General features: G+C 40.1%; 1 pseudogene; it reads left to right on the forward strand.

The window, feature by feature from the left end:
* The first annotated feature begins 5,067 nt into the window (after positions 1 to 5,067).
* LOC109563492 (calmodulin-binding transcription activator 1 pseudogene) lies at positions 5,068 to 5,313 on the forward strand (annotated as a pseudogene).
* Positions 5,314 to 7,448: the final 2,135 nt, after the last annotated feature.

Genomic DNA, 7,448 nt, shown 5'->3' on the forward strand with positions numbered 1-7,448 from the left:
GTCAGTGTTCCTCTGTAGAGGAATCTCCTCTGTAGAGTTTACCAATAAAACAGCTCTGGATACAGAAATATTTCATTTGCACAAAGTGCAAGCCAACTAAAAATCGGGGGAAAAAAAAAGTTCCATACTAACACTTAGTACCTTCTGCTACTCCTATCTTCCACGTTTTAGTGGACCAATATTGGAGTTTAAGGGCAGATTTTCTTTGAAATCTTAGAAATTTATCTCACAAACATTTATTAAGCTCCAATTGTGCCAGATTTGAACACTAGGAAGGCAAAGTCAAATTCATTCATTTATGCATAAAAATGTTTTGAGTGTTGAGCTTCCACTTTGGGCTATGATGGATTCAGTGGTATTGGAATTATTCTCTTACCAAGAACAACTCTAAACCAGGACAAATAAGAAAAACTTTTTTCAGGAATTGTATGATAGCAGTGGTTTGATGCTTGAAAGACAGGAAACACAAAGTGAGCTGCACAGGGACTGCAGTTTTCTTCCTTGGGGCAGTTTCCTGACCACCCAGAAATGTGGAACCTGGGAGGAGAATAAAGATCTCAGTGATCCGAGGAGGCAGAGTACCTTGAGGCTGCTGAGGTGGCTGGAATGCACGTGTCATGGGACAGCTAAGAGAAAGCGGTACAGAGGGGTCCCCACATACTTATATGCTGAGTACCCTGGAGTACTTGTCTGGGTGCTGGACAGACACAAGCAACATAAGACTCCAAGGGTGTAGCAGAGAACAAGCACTGGGTGTCAGAGGGCTGAATGGAAATACTCCCAGGCTGTTCTTGGAGGAATTGGAATCCAGCCATGCCAGAGCTGAGACCTTGCTGAGCATTGGGCTTTCAAGTACCACCCAGAAAGGCTTACAAGTAAGTAGCACTCCCAAGAATAAAAGTTGTCCAGGACAGGACAAAAGCAAAATATATCAAAAGGATTCACCAGTAAACTGACCTGCTTGCCATAACAAAATTTAATATATTTCTGACTCCTCACAATTTGCTACCTAAAATCTCCTGCAGATAATACAAATTCCTAGTGACGGGGGAAGGAAAATGTGACCCACAATCACACAAAAAAGCACACGATAGCTACAGACTCCAAAATGATCCAGATGTTGGATTTAGCAGATAAAGTGTCTTAAAAGCTACTGTAAATTTGTTCAAGAGAATATGGACAATGATAGAATAAATGGATGGAGAGTCTCAGCAGAGAAATGGAAAATATATTTTAAAAAGAACTAAATGAATGGAAAAAGATTTAGAAAAGAATTAAAATACAAAAAAGAACTAAATCCTAAAAACAGATAAATGGAAATTATTCAAATTGAAAAACCGAAATAAAAAATATTGGAAAAAAATGAAAAGAGTCTTATTATTTCCTTTGATGATTGAAGTCCAGAGGGAAGAGAAAAAGAATAAGGCAGAAAAAAATATTTTAAGACGTAATGGAAAAAATGTATCCAAATTGGATGACAAAATTAATTTACAGGTAACCTCCAAGCAGGATCACTGGGCCCTGTAAGTTTCGAACTACTGAAAATCAAAGATTAAAATAAAATCTTAAAAAGTATCCAGAGGGAAAAAAAGAAACATTACATATAGGGAAATAATCATAGCAGCTAACTTCTCCTTAGAAAAGATTCAGAGGCCAGAAGAAAGTGGAACAAGATCTTTAAAGTGAAAAGAAGTGTCTTAGTTTGCTGGGGTTGCCATAACAAAGTACCATAGACGGGATGGCTTAAACAACAGAAAGTTATTGTCTCACAGTGCTGAAGCAAGAAGTTCAGAATCAAGGGTTGGTTGGTTCCTTGCCAGGGTTGATTGTCTCTGAGGACTATGCAGGGAGGTCTAGTCCAGGTCTCTATTTCTGGTTGCAGATGACTGCCTTCTCCTGGCTCGTCTTCACAATGTCTTCCCTCTGTGCTTGTCTATCTACATTTTCTCTCTTTTTAAGGACACCATATCACATTGGGGTGTGTGTTTTAGTCACTCAGTCATGTCCGAATCTTTGCAACCTTGTGGACTGTAGCCTGCCAGACTCCTCCGTCCGTGGGATTCTCCCAGCAAGAATACTAGAGTGGGTTGCCATTTCCTTCTCCGGGGGATCTTCCTCACCCAGGAGTTGAAGCCGGGTCTTCTGAATTGCAGGCAGATTTTTTCCCATCTGAGCCACCAGGGAGGCCCATCATATTGGATTAGGCTCCCCTAATGACAGAATTTGACTTGATTACGTCTGTAAAGACTCTATATTCAATTAAGGTCAAGTACTGAGGATGGAAACTTCAACAAAGGAATCTGGAGCAGATAGGAGGGGTGGAGAGACACACAAATCAACCCATAGCAAAAGAACATTTAAAAAACCTTGCAAACTATAGTGTTTTTTTTTTCAAACTTTAAACTTTTTATAGACTGGTTCCAAATAGGAAAAGGAGTATGTCAAGGCTGTATATTATCACCCTGCATATAAGTACCCTGCATATGTACTCTGCATATAAGTATATTTAATTTATATGCAGAGTACATCATGAGAAACGCTGGACTGGAAGAAACACAAGCTGGAATCAAGATTGCCGGGAGAAATATCAATAACCTCAGATATGCAAATGACACCACCCTTATGGCAGAAAGTGAAGAGGAACTAAAAAGCCTCTTGATGAAAGTGAAAGTAGAGAGTGAAAAAGTTGGCTTAAAGCTCAACATTCAGAAAATGAAGATCACAGCATCCGGTCCCATCACTTCATGGGAAATAGATGGGGAAACAGTGGAAACAGTGTCAGACTTTATTTTTGGGGGCTCCAAAATCACTGCAGATGGTGACTGCAGCCGTGAAATTAAAAGATGCTTACTCCTTGGAAGGAAAGTTATAATCAACCTAGATAGCATATTCAAAAGCAGAGACATTACTTTGCAACAAAGGTCCGTCTAGTCAAGGCTATGGTTTTTCCAGTGGTCATGTATGGATGTGAGAGTTGGACTGTGAAGAAGGCTGAGCACCGAAGAATTGATGCTTTTGAACTGTGGTGTTGGAGAAGACTCTTGAGAGTCCCTTGGACTGCAAAGAGATCCAACTAGTCCATTCTGAAGGAGATCATCCCTGGGATTTCTTTGGAGGGAATGATGCTGAAGCTGAAACTCCAGTACTTTGGCCACCTCATGCGAAGAGTTGACTCATTGGAAAAGACTCTGATGCTGGGAGGGATTGGGGGCAGGAGGAGAAGGGGACGACAGAGGATGAGATGGCTGGATGGCATCACTGACTCGATGGACGTGGGTCTTGGTGAACTCCGGGAGTTGGTGATGGACAGGGAGGCCTGGTGTGCTTCGATTCATGGGGTCAGGAAGAGTCAGACACGACTGCAACTGAACTGAACTGATGGCCAATTAACAATGTTGTGGTAGTTTCATCACCACAATATTGTAAAGCAATTATCCTTTAATTAAAATAAATTAATTTATAAAAAAAACAATGTTGTGGTAGTTTCAGGTGAACAGCAAAGGGACTCAGCCATACATACACATGTATCCATTCTCCCCCAAACCCCCCTCCTATCCAGGCTGGCATAAAACATTGAGCCGCGTTCCATGTACTATACAATAGGTCCTTGTTGGTTATCCACTTTGAATATAGAAGTCTGAACATGACCTTCCCAAACTCCCTAACTATCCCTTCTGCCCTGCAACCATACATTTTCTAAATCTGTGAGTCTCTTTCTGTCAAACTGTAATTCTATATCCAGTGAAAATATGCTTCAAAAATGAGGGTAAAATTAAGGTGTGTGTGTGTGTGTTTTTTCCAGATAAAATTCAGGGAACTTTTCTGCAACCAGACCTTTATTTTCAGAAATGCTAAAGGAAATTCTTTAGATTGAAGGGAAGTGCTACATAAAAAAGTCAGATCCACAAAAAGAAATGAAGAACTCCAGAAATGCTCCATCCATACATAAATATGAGGCTATTTTCTTTTTCCCTAGTTTCTTTAAAAGATAATGTTTATGAAATACATAGAAGAAAAATATATGACGAGAGCACAAAAGAATCATACTGTTACAAGTCTCTTAAGTGGTGAAGGGGTACAATGTTGGTTCTAAGCAGGCTGTGATAAAATAAGGATGCAAAACACCCCCTAGAGCAACCACTAAAAGAATACAACAGAGTTAGAGCTTAAAAGGAGGAACAGTAGAATTGCAAACATAATAACAATAACTAAAACAAAGGAAGGCAAGAAAGGTTGTGGGGAGTGGGGAGGAATAGAACTAAAAACAGATGGGACAAACGGAAAACTAACAGAAAGCAGGGGCTTAAACCTCACTGTACCAGATGGTACTTTCCATATATTGCCACAATAATATCTCCCATCTTCTGCATGGGTCTGTATTCATTTTCACTTTCCAAGCCTGCTATAGTGAATACCACAGACCAGGTGTCTTACGCAACAGAAACTTCTTTCCTCCTGGTTCTGGTGGCTACAAGTCCAAGATCACCATGTCAGCAGGACTTCCTTCTGCGGCTTCTTTCCTTGGCTTGTAGATGCTATCTTCTCCCAGGGTATTCATGTTGTCTTCTTCCTCTGTGCGTGTCCCTGTCCTAACCTCTTCTTATAAGTGTTAGTCCCTCAGTCATGTCTGACTCTTTGTGACCTCCATGGACTGTAGCCCCCCAGGCTCCTCTGTCCATGGAAATTTCCAGGCAAGAATACTAGAGTAGGTAGCCATTCCCTTCTCCAAAGAATCTTTCCAACCCAGGGATCAAACCCAGGTCTCCCGCACTGCAGGCAGATTCTTTACCATCTGAGCCACTAGGGAAGCCCTCTTAGAAGGGGTACTGGTTATATTGCAATAGGGCACAGCCACAAGATCACATTTTACCTTAATCACCTCTTTAAAGGCCCTATCTGCAAATACCTTCACATTCTGAGGGGTTGGGGTTAGGACTTTAACATATGAATTTGAGGAGACAGCTTGGTCCACAATAGGGCCTTTGCCATTCACCTCAAGGGGCAGAGTTGTGGGTGGAGGCAGTGGCAAGAAGTGCCTACTCAGGTCCCATGACAAGGAGCAGAAGGATGTAGCATGAGGAGGGGAAACGGCTGCTGAAAACAAGCTTGAAGAGCAGTTACCCAAGTGTATTCTGCAGAACTAGCACCTCCTGTGTTCTCAACACCATGCCACCTATAGAAGTTAATCATGGGAATAGCAATAGTAGTCATGTAAAAATCTTTTTACTGACAAAGCTGCTTGAATGTCTGCCAAAATGCTCAAGTTTACCCAAAGAGAGGCACTTTTGGAACATTAATGAGACCATGATGTAGCCGTCATTTTGGATTTCTTTTGAATATTGTAATGATCCTTCACCTTTGATCTCCTGCCCTGCATCACCTTGCATAACTCTTTCATTTTTTGATTCAATTTCATTTTTTTATTTTGGTGCCCAGGTTGTTGCACTTCATCTCTCAAAGTGTAACACGCTGATTTCCTCAAATAGAGAGACCCCTTTGAGTGAAAAATTTGCAAAATGCTGTATATTTGCATCGTGTACATTAAAATTTATTTCAGTTTTAAAACTGGAAAACAATTTTTAAGAGAGACAGATTTATTTCTCCATCCCTTTCAATCTGGGTAGGTGCTGCTACAGCTTTGACCAGTGAATTATGACAGAAGTTCTGATTTCAGGCATTGCCCTGATCTAACCTGACTGTGTGCTTGAATGCAATACTACTATCAGTAAAAAGGGATGAACTACTGGGACCTCCCTGGCAGTCCAGTGGCTGAGGCTCCACTTGATTCCTCTGCAGGAGCTGTGGGTTCAATCCCTGGTCGGGGAAATTAGGATCCCACAGGCCACAGCCGGGCCAAAAAGACTTTTTGAAAAAGGGGTGGGGGGTTGAATAGATAGATTCAACTCTGATAAACTTCAAAACCAGAATGTTGAAAGAAACCAGAAACAAAAGAATGCATACTCTATGACTGGGTTTATGTGAAGTTCAAGAACAAGCTAAAGTAATTTAATATGATAGAAATTAGAACAGCGATTCCCTCTGTTTGGGGGAGAATGGTTTGACTAGAAAGCCTCAGTGAAGAAAATATGATGGTGGTAATGGAAATATGTGTAGCTTGGTTGCTTGCATGAGTAAAGGTATTTATTAAGACATTGATTTATATGCTAAGATCTATAAACTTCACTATTTGTATTAGTTTCCTATCTCTGCTGCAACGAATTGTTACCAGCTTACTCGGTTTAAGACAGACAGATTTACTATTTTATAATTCTGGGAATCAGAAGTCCAAACTAGGTATCACTGGGTTAAAATCAATGTGTCGGCAGGGTTTCTTCCTTTTGGAGCTCTCAGGGAGAATCCATTTCTTGTCTTCTCCAGCTGCTAGAGGCTGCCCACATACCTTGGTTTATGCTTCCCTTTTGTCTCCAAAGCCAGCAAAAGCCATTCAAGGCTTCCTCACACTGCATTGCTCTGACACTGCCTGCCTCTTCCTCTTCTGAACCATTGGGATGACTTTGGGTGCCTCCAGATGATCCAGGATAATTTCCTTACCCTAAAGTCAGCTTATTAGCATTCTTAATCCCATCCATGACCTTGATTCCCCTTGTCAAGTAGCATTCATAGATTCCAGGGATTAGGGCACGGACATTGTTAGGGGGACATCATCTTGCCTACCACACTTTATAGAAATTTTACTTCAATAAAAACTGTTTTTGTAAAAGCTACTGAAAGCCAATTATATGCTAGTCACTCTTCCAGGTCTAGTTACATATTTATTTATTTTTGTCTGTCTCCCCTACTGGAATCTGAGCTTCTTGAAGTTAAAAAGGTTGTTCTGGTTTATTGTGATTAGACTAGTATCTAGCACATAGTAGGGATTCAATAAAAATTTGTTGAGTGAATGAATGTGAACTCAGTGATACCTGTTTTTGCTGATTTTATCGATATTGTTGATTGATTTATTGGCAGAGTGTTACATAGACAAAATCACAGAAATTAAAAGTTTGCAAGCCTCATTAAAAATGTTGTTTTCAATCACTAAATGTCAGTATTATAATAGAACACCACCATCCCCTTACAGAACTGCCTAGTCCTAGTGACAGGACAAAGGGATAGAGTTATTCTTTGAAGGAGTCAGTCTCTATTTCAGAAAACAGAATTTGCTCAGAAAATAATTTGGTTCAGGAGAAATACTCAAGGATTTATTTCCTAATACATACTTTGGTTATTTATGTTGTTATTCCTTATGAAGCTGAAATATATTACTTCAAACTAAAACATATGCTGTTTGAAATGTCACCAAAGAGAATATATTTCTCAAGTACTTGTCTAAGGGTTTATAAAAATCACACCAGAAAACATTGTTTTGCACTATCATTTCTAATATTTTTCAACAAGTGAAAGATCAGTCTTCAGAACTTCATATCTTCAAATATGAACACATAAAG

The sequence above is a fragment of the Bos indicus genome, chromosome 9 (assembly GCF_029378745.1).
Source record: "Bos indicus isolate NIAB-ARS_2022 breed Sahiwal x Tharparkar chromosome 9, NIAB-ARS_B.indTharparkar_mat_pri_1.0, whole genome shotgun sequence".
Lineage (NCBI taxonomy): Eukaryota > Metazoa > Chordata > Mammalia > Artiodactyla > Bovidae > Bos > Bos indicus.